This window comes from Tamandua tetradactyla, chromosome 2 (genome assembly GCF_023851605.1).
Source record: "Tamandua tetradactyla isolate mTamTet1 chromosome 2, mTamTet1.pri, whole genome shotgun sequence".
Taxonomy (NCBI): domain Eukaryota; kingdom Metazoa; phylum Chordata; class Mammalia; order Pilosa; family Myrmecophagidae; genus Tamandua; species Tamandua tetradactyla.
The window spans coordinates 119411761-119423804 of record NC_135328.1 but is presented as its reverse complement, the minus strand read 5'-3'; positions in this window follow the sequence as shown (position 1 = coordinate 119423804).

The window sequence follows — 12044 nt, the reverse complement described above, 5'->3', positions numbered from 1 at the left end:
ATGTTCCAGAACACAAGGGAGCCTAACACTGCGAGTCTTCTTCCTTCTTTCTTGATAGGACAGGACTCAAATGTGAGAAATTATCGAAAATGTAGGGGCAGGGTTCCAGGGTGATGGGCAGCTTCCAATGGCCAATACCTGCTCTGAGCTACATTGTCTCTTAGGATTTGGGTACATTTGGTTTAAACCCCTGTGTCCCATCCTGTGTGATTCCAGGCCGCTACCCACAAATTTGGTGCATTGCCTACCTTCTCCTCCTGTGTCTACTGTGCCAGTTCAGTTGGCCCACACGTGCACCCTCTCTGCCCCTATCCCCTGTCTCACAAGAAATCCTGTTACATGCAGAGATTTCATCTTCTGGAAGTCTTGAGGAGTCACTGGGAAGAGCGGCCCTGTACACTGCCAGCCTTCCGTTCTCTCTCCCCTCACTTCTATTACCTTCCAAAAGCCCAGGCTTCCAACCCATGCACTCTCTGCCTCAAGAAACCCCATGGAAAGGAACAGACCAGTCTCCCTCAATATTTCATGGAGAGCAGTCCACCTGGATGGCTGCCCACCCCCAACCCACACCCAATAATTCTGGCTGATTCCATTTTCTCCATCTTATAAGTTGCTGCCATTATTTTCATTCATACCATCATCTTCCCCTGAGACATTGGATCATTTTTTGAGATCCTTCATAGACCTCAAAGTTTCCCATTTGGTCTAGGACTAGCTAGATATCAGACCTTCCAGTTGTGATCGTATAAAGGAAACAGCAGGAAGAGAGAGTGGTTGCTGTCTGACTATCATTCCATTTTAATTTGTGGGCTGTTAACATTTCTCCTTGAGATAATTCAATTTAACTTGACCAAAACATCCCCACAGGGTCTAAGTAAATTTGGGGTTATTACAGTGCACCCCTTTCTCTTAGAACAGAATAAGAGCTAGGACCAAAATCAGAAAATGTCAAGTGACAAGCCATTTTTCACAGATGTGCTTTCTCAGATTTGACTGCCTGATTATTTTTCAGAATAACACCAGAAGAACTGGAGGGAAATAGTAGAGAATTTTTTTACCTAATAGCCAGAAAACTCCATACCAGCGGCCCCACAAGATTTTATCTCGATAAACAGATATGACATTAACCACAACTCGGCGGGAGTTCAAAGATCCTAGAGGGACTAGACAAGGCAGTCAGACATTAAACAGGAGAAGGTGGAACACAAAGAATCCCTGCTGGCACCAAGCCCTTCCCCGAGCTGCCATCCTGGCAGCATCCCGGTGTTCCCCTTTGAGACACACTCTTCACATGCCCACTGAGTCCTTAGTGTTGGAGTTAGTTTTTGATCGCTGTGTGAGAAATTACCACCACATTTCAAACAACACAAACTGATTACCTCAGGGTTTCTGCAGGTCAGAAGTCTGAGCAGAGTGGTCACATACTCTGCTCAGAGTGTCATGAAACAGATCAAAGTGTTGGCTGGCTGAGAGCTAACTGAAGTCTTTAGTAGGGAAGCTCCCACACCTTCTCAGGCTGTTGGTAGATACATTTCTTTGTGGCTAGACAACTAACATCTTCCTTGTGCTGCTACTTGTTGACCAAATTCTACTTTCAGTCCCTAGAGGCCACTCTCAGAGACTTGCCACTCAGTCCTCTCTATATGACCTCTCCTATCTCCAAGCTGTGACTTCATGAAGGATCCTGTTCCCTTTCCAGGCTCGCCTGATCAGCTCAAGCCTATCCCAGACATTCTCCATACTGATGAACTCCATGTCAACCAAGTAGACACATACTCATGGTAGTGACATCCCATCCAGTCATAAGTTTCTCATGCAGTAAAGGGCAGGAGACCATACAAGGATGAATCACCAAAGGGTGGAAATAATGACACCATATTAGATTTCTGTCTCCAACAGTATTAATAAGGAATACACCCTGGTGTGCTGAAAAGTGTATATCAGGAGACTAGGGCAAAGCATTGCTGGAATTATTTAAGGAAAATGGGAGAAATATATTTAATGAACAGAAAAGATGTTAGAACAATAGAAAAAGGCAGTTATAAGATCATTAGGCTAACCTTAATCTGATGAGAGGCCCTCTGAGGAGTGTTTCTTAAGAGCTCATTGAAGAAGCATTTAGGTTTGGATTCAGATACAAACTGAAAGGGCAGGTGAAACCTCCAATTACCAACCCCCCTTAGCACTGAAGTGACCCCTCTCTTACCAGTTTGGAAAAGTTTTCATTTCTTTTGCTTGAACTCTCACCTCCTCAGGTTTATTCACAAAAAGCTTGCTTCATGGCAAAAAAAAAAGTGAGTTTCCTATGACTGTGCAGTTCCTGCCTTGGCTGGTCCTGGTGGGTTCTAGCCACACTGGGCATTATAAGCCTCTATTTCAGACTAAGCATTTTCAGCAGCACAGCATGCTCTGCTTAACCCTCCCCCTTAGGCTTGCCTTCCCCCAGACTGATTAACCCTCAGCCTCTCCCCCAATCTGTCACCACCCCTTTTGCCGGCCTTCCCCAGCAGTAGAAAAGCCCAGACCCTATTTTGTTCATGGAGCTGATCTAAGGTTTCCTCCAGTCTCCTTATTAGTCAATTAAGCAATAAATATTTTCTCTTTGTAAGGGATCAGAAACTCGACCCCAGCCAAGTGGAAAATTCCCCCCCATGCCCAGGAAGAACACCCAGTAATGGGGTCAGAATGTGGGAATCACACAAACTTGAATAGCACTTTTGGCTTCTGTAGATAAGTTTGCTTGCTTACAACTATAAAACCAGGATGTGGGTTTGTGAAACTAATGCCACTTCTCTGCTTCTATGAATAAGCTTGCAGTTTCACCTTTACAAGCCCACCCTGCAAGCCCCACAGTGTTGCTCTCTGAATCCTCCTTCTTGAGGTTTCTGAGGCAGTTGCCGGCCAGATAATAAAGACTCCAAAGTGGCTTGCAGTTTTGGAATTTGTGGTCTCTCTTTCAGTGCGCCCCACAACAGAGGCCACTGCACTTCACATTTATCTGGGACTGATCATGATAAGAGGGTGATAATGAAGGATAGCACCAGCCAATGTTGAGCCAATATGGAAACATGGTGAAAGTTAATTTTTGCTTTGTTTTTGTTAGTTCTGGTGCAGAAGGAAATCTCTCTCATGCCACTAACTGGATACAAAGTTAAGGAACAGACAGCTCAGGGACTAAATCCCAGAGTCAAAATCTTAAAATATTAAAATGAACAGTGTGTAGCAAAAGGTGATAAAATAAAGAAATAAGAAATGATGACCCATCCAAAGGAAAAGGATAAAAATCAAGAAACTGTCATCAAAGATGACTAGATTCAGGACATACCAGACAAAGACTTTTAAAATATGATCTTCAATATGCTGAATGACATAAAGCACAGAGGAATAACTAAAGGATATCAGGAAAATATGTGAATTTCATTGAAGAGGAATTTTTAAAAGGAGCCAAACAATACTGGAATTGAAGACCACAATAACTGAAATGAAAATTGTCTAGAAGGCTTCAACAACAGATTAGAGCTGGCAGAAGAAAGAATCAGTGATCACAAAGATAAGACAATTGAAATGATTCAGGTTTAGAAGCAGAGAGAGAAAAAAAGAGTTTAAAAAGGCAAACAAAGCCTGAGACATTTGAGATCTATCAAGTATACCAATACATGCATGATGGGAATCTCAGAAAGAAAGAAAGGGGGAAAATGAATATTCAAAGAAATCATGGCAGAAAAATTCCCACATTTAATGAAAGACATGAATATGCCCATTAAGAAGCCCAACAAGCAAGATAAACTTGAAAACAATCATGTCCAGACACATGGCAGTCACACTGTTGAATACCAGAACCAGAAGAGAGTTCTGAAAGTTTCAAGAGAAAAGCAACATGTTATGTACAAGAGAGCCCCAATAAGATTAAATGCCAATTTATCATTGGAAACCATGCAGGCAGAAAGCAATGGGATGAAATATTTAAAGTGCTGGATGAAAACAATTGTCAACCAAGAATTTTATATCCAACAAGACTGTCTTTCAAACTTAAGAAGAAATGAAGACACTCTGAGATAAACAAAGTTGTAGGGGGTTGTCACCACTAGAACTGCCCTTTAAGTAAAGGTAAAGGGAGTTCTTCAGACTGAAACGAAAGCATAATAGACAATGAATCAAAGTGGTATAAAATATAAAGATCTTCATTAAAAGTTTTCATATGGATAATTATAAATGCCAGGATTTGTATTGTATTTTTAGCACCTATTTCCACTTTTTACATCTTACAGTTTCTAAAGTGCAAATCACTACAAAGCAATGTTAAATCTATGGTTTTAGACTTAAAATGTATAAAGATCTAATTTGTAACAAATACAGCAAAAAGAAAACCAAATAAATGTAAAAGTAGGGATTAATGGGGAAAATGAAGGACAAAAGAGACAGAAGACTTACTAAGATCAAGCAGCAAAATTGCAGAAGCCATGCATTACCAACAGTTACTTTAAATGTAAATGGATTAAACTCTCCTGTCAAAAGGCAGAGATTGTCAGAACTGATAAAAAGGAAAAAAAAAAAAAACATGACCCAACTATATGCTGCTTATAAGAGACTCACCTTAAATTCAAAAATGCAAATAGGGCAAAAGTAGACAAATGGAAACAAATATACCATGCATATAAATTGACCAAAGAAGATGGGATAGCTATATTAACATAGATAAAATAGTCAAAAACTGATATGAGAGAAGAGTCAGTCACTATATACTGTTAAAATAGGTCAATTCAACAAGAAGGCATAACAATTATAAATATATATGCACCCACAGGCAGAGTCCCAAAATATATGAAGCAAAATTGACAGATTTGAAGAAGAAATTGATGGTTCTACAGCAATAGTATAAGACATCAATACACCATTTCAATAACGGATAGAGCATCTAGACAGTACATAAGGAAATAGAATAATTGAACAATATTCATCTACACATGAAAGACATATATATGGAGCACTTAATAGCAGCAAAATATACATTCTTCCTTAATGCATAGGGACAATTCTCCAGGATAGACCATATCTTGGTTCATAAAATAAGTCTCAAAGATTAAAAGTATTAAAATCATATGATGCATCTTCTCTAAGCACAATAGAATGAAGCTAGAAATTAATAACAGGGGAAATTGGAAGATCACAAATATGTGGAAATTAAACAACATCTATTAAACAACCAATGTAAAAAAAAATCACAGGGGAAATTAAAATATCTTGAGGCAAATGAAAACAAACAAAAAAAATAACATACCAAAACTTATGGGAAGCAGCAGAAGCAATTCTGAAAAAGAAATTTATATTTTCAATCACTTATATTAACAGAGAAGAAAGATCTCAAGTCAGAACATAACCACAGAACTAGAAGAACTAAAAAGAAAAACAAGAGCAAATTAAACCCAAAGCAAGCAAAAGGAAGGAAATAACAATGATTGCAGTGGAGATATATGAAATAGAGAGAAACAAAGAAAACAAAAGTTGACTGTTCGAAAAGACCCAGAAAATTGACAAACCTTCAGCTAGCCTGACAAAGAAAAGAAAGGGAGGGAGGGAGGGAGGGAGGGAGGGAGGGAGGGAGGGAGGGAGGGAGGGAGGGAAGGAAGGAAGGAAGGAAGGAAGGAAGGAAGGAAGGAAGGAAGGAAGGAAGGAAGGAAGGAAGGAAGGAAGGAAGGAAGGAAGGAAGGAAGGAAGGAAGGAAGGAAGGAAGGAAGGAAGGAAGGAAGGAAGGAAGGAAGGAAGGAAGGAAGGAAGGAAGGAAGGAAGGGAAAGAAAAAGGAAAGAAAAAGGAAAGAAAAAGGAAAGAAAGGAAAGAAAGAAAGAAAGAAAGAAAGAAAGAAAGAAAGAAAAAGAAAGAAAGAAAGAAAGACACAAGTACCTAAAATCAGAAATGAAAGAGGGAACTTACTACAAAGCACACAGAAATAAAAAGGATTATAAAAGGATACTATGAACAACTATGTAATAATCAATTAGATAACCTAGATGAAATGTACCAATTCCTAAAAATACACAATCTACCTACAGTGACTCAAGAAGAAATAGAAGATCCCACAGAACAACAACAAGCAAAGTCATTGATTCAGTACTAAAAACTTACCACCAACAAAAAAAGCCCAGTAAGAGACGGCTTCACTGGAGAATTCTACCAAACATTCCAAGAATTAACACCGATGCTGCCCAAACTGTAAATATGTAAACATCCTGATAGGATTACTTTGGAAGTTGATTTCCTTCAGTAGTCTTAAGCTTTGTATTTGTTGGATGGATGTGGAGCAAGATGCGGGATGTGGGGTGGGACACAACAGTGCAGTGATGGGCTGTGTTGCAGGTTTAGGTATTAGTTGGGATTCTAGGCTAGTGCCTTTGAGTGTGGGGTGCAGGATGCAGGGCTGTGGAAGTGAGGTGCGGAGACTGTGGGTGGGGTGCAGCTCCAAGCAGCCCTTGCATGGCAGGAGCAGGGTGTGGTATGAGGGACACAGAGTTTTAGGGCACGGTGGGAGGCAGATGGGGGTCTGTGCTGAAGCACAGGGGCTGGTATGCAGGCAGGATGTGGGTGGGTGCTTGGAGCATGGGGTCCACGAGTATCAGGGTATGGGGTGTGGGGCACAGAAGTCAGGGCACAGGGAGCGCAGTGTGTGTGTGTCCTTGTGCAGCGGGAGGAGTCCATGATGGCCTGGATGCAGATGCACGAGTGTGTTCGAGTGCAACACAGGCTGCAGGTTGCGGGACATGGGTCAGGGGGAGGTGATTTCGAGTGGATGGTGCTCCAGTGCAGATGTGTTGGAGGGGTTGGGGCAGGGGTGCATGTGTGTGCAGGGTGGGAGCTATGTAGCACAGATGTGCACAGGAGCACTTGCCAGATTTGGGAGCAGGATTTCTTAATACATTCTGGATATTAAACACTTTTTGTAGGTGGTTTCCAAATATTTTTTTTCCCTTTGAGTATGTTGTCTTTTCACTTTCATAATAAAGTACTTTAAGGCGCAAAAGTTTTTAATCTTGATGAGGTCCCATTTATCTATGTTTTTGTTGCTTCTACTTTTGGTGTCAATTGGGGCAGGGTTGCTTGACTGTATGGACTGAGGGCGGGTGTGGCCCGGGCCTGAAGTGAGAACTCACAGCCTGTACGTGTAGGTGACTGCCTGCAGGGGGCAGGGAAAGGAAGGTGGGTGTTGAGGGTCTGGGAGCAGGTGCACGGTTCTTCAGAAGGGTGGGGTGAGAATATGTGCTTGGCAGGAGAGGTAGGTTGGGCTGGGGCAGCTGTGTGTGCACCGGGCAAGGACACACTGGGGAGGGGGTGTTGGGGTGTGGGTGCTTGGAGCACGGTGGGGGTGCAGGTGTTGCAGGTCAGGTGTATGGGTGTGGGGGGAGTCGCAGGTCACTGGGTGGGGGTGGTGAGCACGAGAATAGTGGGGTTAAGGAACACAGCTTGGCTTACTTCCTTGTCCCCTCTCCCTGTCCGTGCACTCCTAAGGTCTCCTGACTTCTGTTTGGAAGGGAGTGTGTTAGGCTGTTAACACTAGCTGGATGGTCTCCAGTTCTCCAGGTGTCAATTCTTCAGCTTTTGCAACCAGGGCCTCCTTCTGTGATGTAGGAGACCCTCCTAGGTCACTTACACCCTGGAATTGCCATCCCAGTCGCCTTCCTATTGCTTTTCTAGCTGTTCCTTGGAGCAGGGGTGAACTCGACCTATTCTATTCTGCCATCTTCCCAGAACTCCTGGACCCAGTCTGCGGAGCTACAGCTGGCAATCAGGTAGAGCTTCTACCACCGCCACTTCCAACCAATTGATTTTTGACAAGGGGGCCAAGCCCACTCAGGGGGAGAAAGAATAGTCTGTTCAACAAATGATGCTGGGAAAACTGGATATCCACACGCAACAGGATAAGGTAGACCCATACCTTACATTGTATACAAAGGTTAACTAAAAAAATGGATCAAAGACCTAAATATAAGAATCAAGACAATAAAACTCCTAGAAGAAAACATGGGAAAGCATCTTCAGGATTTCAGTTAGGTAACTGTTTCTTAGAATTGACACCAAAAGTAGAAGCAACAAAAACATAGATAAATGGGACCTCATCAAGATTAAAAACTTTTGCGCCTTACAGTACTTTATTATGAAAGTGAAAAGACAACATACTCAAAGGGAAAAAAATATTTGGAAACCACCTATCAAAAAGTGTTTAATATCCAGAATGTATTAAGAAATCCTACACTTCAATAACAAAAAGACAACCCAATTTGAAAATGGGAAAAAGACATGAATAGACATTTCTCCAAAGGAGATAAATGAATGGCCAGTAAGCATACGAAAAGATGCTCAAAATCATCAACTATTAAGGAAATGCAAATCAAAACTATGATACCATTTCACAAAAGTTAAAATGGCTACAAATAAAAATATGGAAAATAAGTGTTGGAGAGGGTGTGGAGAAATAAGGACACTTGTTCATTGCTGATGGGAATGTAAAGTGGTGCAGGTGCTGTGAAAGGCAGTTGGTGGTTACTCAGAAAGCTAAGCATAGAATTACTGCATGTGCTGGTTTGAAAGTATTATGTACCCCAGAAAAGCCCTGTTTTAATCCTAATCCAATCTTGTTTTAAGCAGCTGTTTCTTTTATTCTTGATTCAATACTATGGGTTGGAATCTTCTGATTATATTATCTCCATGGAGATGTGACATACGAAATTGTGTGACCTTTGATTAAATGGAGACATGACTCCACCCACACAAGGTGGGGTTGCTTACTGGAGCTTTTTTTTTTTTTTTTTTTTTTTTTTTTTTAAAGGAAAGACAGAGAGAAGGAAGGAAGGATAGAAGGAAGGAAGGAAGGAAGAAAGGGAAACATTTTTAAACATTTTCTTGTTTTTATTGTATTCTGTTTCTCCGTTTTTGTTACATGGGCTGGGGCCGGGAATCGAACCGAGGTCCTCCGGCATAGCAGGCAAGCACTTTGCCCGCTGAGCCACTGCGGCCCGCCCTGGAGCTTTTTAAGAGGGAACCATTTTGGAAAAAGCTTTAGTCAACTGACAGAGCCAACAGAACAGCAGAGTCCCAGGGAAATCATTGAAGAAGCCTGGAGAGAAAGCTAGCAGACACTGCCATGTGCCTTTCCAGCTGAGAGAAAAACTCAAAGCATCATTGGCCTTCTTGAACCAAGGTATCTTTCCCTGGATGCTTTAATTTGGACATTTTCATAGCCTTGCCTTAATTTGGATATTTTCATGGCCTTAGAACTATAAATTTGAGATGTAATAAATTTCCCCTTTTAAAAGCCGTTAAAGTTGTGGTATTTCATATTCCAGCAGCTTTTATACACTAACACAGATTTTGGTACCATGAAAGCAATGAAGCCCAGGAACAAGGGACCAGCAGATGCCAGCCTTATGACTATCTTGACCCAATGGCTTTTCTTGAGTGAAGGTAACCTCTTGTTGGTGGCTTAATTTGGACACTTTCACTTCCTTATTGAAAACTATTAACTTGTAACTTATTAAATTCCCCTTTATAAAAGCCATTCCATTTCTAGTATGTCGCATTCCAGCAGCTTGCAAATTTGAACAGATTTTGGTACCAGAGAAGAGGGGTGTTGCTGTGGTTTGCAAATATCAAACATATTGAAACAGCTTTTTAAATAGATAACGGGATGTTTCTGGAAGAGTTGTGAGGAGCTTATTAGAAGTGGCCTAGAATGCTTTGAAGAGACTGTTGGTAGAAATGTGGACTCTAAAGATACCTCTGAGAAGGACGGGAGTTATCCAGAAAAGACACATCCTAATCAAAATGTCAAATGCCAAAGATAGAGAATTCTGAAAATAGCAAGACAAAAGCAATTTGTCACCTACAAGAGAACGGTAATAAGATTACATGCTGATTTCTTATCAGAAACCATGGAGGTGAGAAGGCAGTGGTATATTTAAGGTACTGAAAGAGGAAAACTGCCAGCCCCAAATTCTCTATCTGGCAAAGCTGTCTTTCAAAACTGAGGGAGAGTTTAAAATATTTACATACATACAGAAACTGAGAGTTTATCAATGAGAGACCAGCCCTACAAGAAATACTAAAGGGAGTTCTATAGATTAAAAGAAAAAGACAACAGAGTAAGGCTTTGAGAGTGTAGAGTGAAGATTATCAGTAAGGATAACTAAAAGGGTAAAAAGGGAGACAAAAGTAAGATATAAAAGATATAAAGATATAAAAGCCAAAGGATAAAGGTGACATAAGGGGCTCAAACAGCCAAAAACATCTTAAAAAACAAACAAACAAACAGAGTTGGAGAACTCCTACTTCCCAATTTTAAAGCATATTACAAAGCTGCAGTGGTCAAAATATGGTATTGGCAAAAAGACAGATATACTGATCACTGGAATGAATTGAGAGACCCTTACATCTATGGGCATAAATATCCGACGAGTACCAAGCCCAATCACCTGGGACAGAAGAGTTTTTTCAAAAAATGATGCTGGGAAAACTGGATATCCATATACAAAAGAATTAAAGAGAATCCTTAGCTCAAACCTTATACAAAAATTAACTCAAAAAAGGATGTTAAGATCTAAATATAAGAAGAAAGTATATCACTACTAAAACAAAGGAAAGCATCTCCAAGATCATGTTACATTTATGCAACATAAACCATTATGTAACATAATGGTTTCCTAGCCTTTACATCCAAAGTACAAGCAAAGCAAGAAATAGATAAATGGGACCCCATCAAAATAAAAACTTCTGCACTTCAAAGGACTTTGTCAAGAAAGTGACAAGGCAACCTACTCAATGGGAGAAAATATTTGGAAATCACATATCCAATGAGGCTTTAATGTTCAGAGTATATAAGGAAATCCTACAACTCAACAATAAAAAGAGAGACGATCCAATTAAAAAAGGGCAAAAATCTTAAATAGATGTTTTATCCTAAGAGGAAATACAAATGGCTCAAAAGCACATGAAAAGACACTCAACATCACTAGCTATTAGAGAAATGCAAATCAAAACCACAATGAGGTATCATTTCACACATACTTGAATGGCTACTATTAAAAAAATAATAATAAACCCAGAAAACAACAAGTGTTGGAGAGAATGTGGAGAAACAGAAACACCCATTCACTGCTGGTGGAAACGGAAAATGGTGCAGCTGCTGTGGAGGACAGTTTAGGGGTTCCTTGGGAAGCTAAGTATAAAATTACCATATATTTGAGCAATTCCACCATATATTTGAGCAATACCAGAACAGAAAGCAGGACTCGAACATACATTTGCACACTGATGTTCATGGTGGCATTATTCACAATTGCCAAAACATAGAAGCGATCCATGTCCATCAGCTGATGAATAAACAAAATGTGGTATAGCCACATGATTTAAAATTACTTGGCTGTAAGAAGGAATGAATTCCGGATGCAAACAACAACATGGATGAAGCTTGAGGGCATTATTAGTAAGATAAACTAGACATAAAAAGACAAATAGTTATGATCTCACAGATATGAATTATATTAAGCAAACTCAGAGTCAGAATCTACAATCTAGGTTATCAGGGGATAGAATTGGGATAGACAAAGGGGAGTTGATGTTTAATTTGTGCATAATTTCTATTTAGGTTGATTGTAAATGTTTGGAAATGGACAGTGGTGACTGGCACATTATTGTGAGTCTAATTAACAATATTGATTTATGTTGGTGGATGTGGTTGAAAGGGGAAGTTTGGGGTTATATATGTTACAAGAAGGAAAGTTAGAAGATAAAACATGGGACTGTTTAACAGTGAACCCTGTTGTGGACAATGGACTGTGGTTAATAGTACAAATATAAGAACGTTCTTTCATAATTATAACAAATGTACAACACTAATACAAGGTGTTAACAATCGGTGGTACACAGGAAAATACACCCCATGTAATCTATGGACTATAGTTAATAACATTTTAATATTTTTTCATCAATTGTAACAAAGGTACAACACTAATGCAAAGTGTCAATAATAGGAGGGTATATGGAAACAGCATTTTTTACA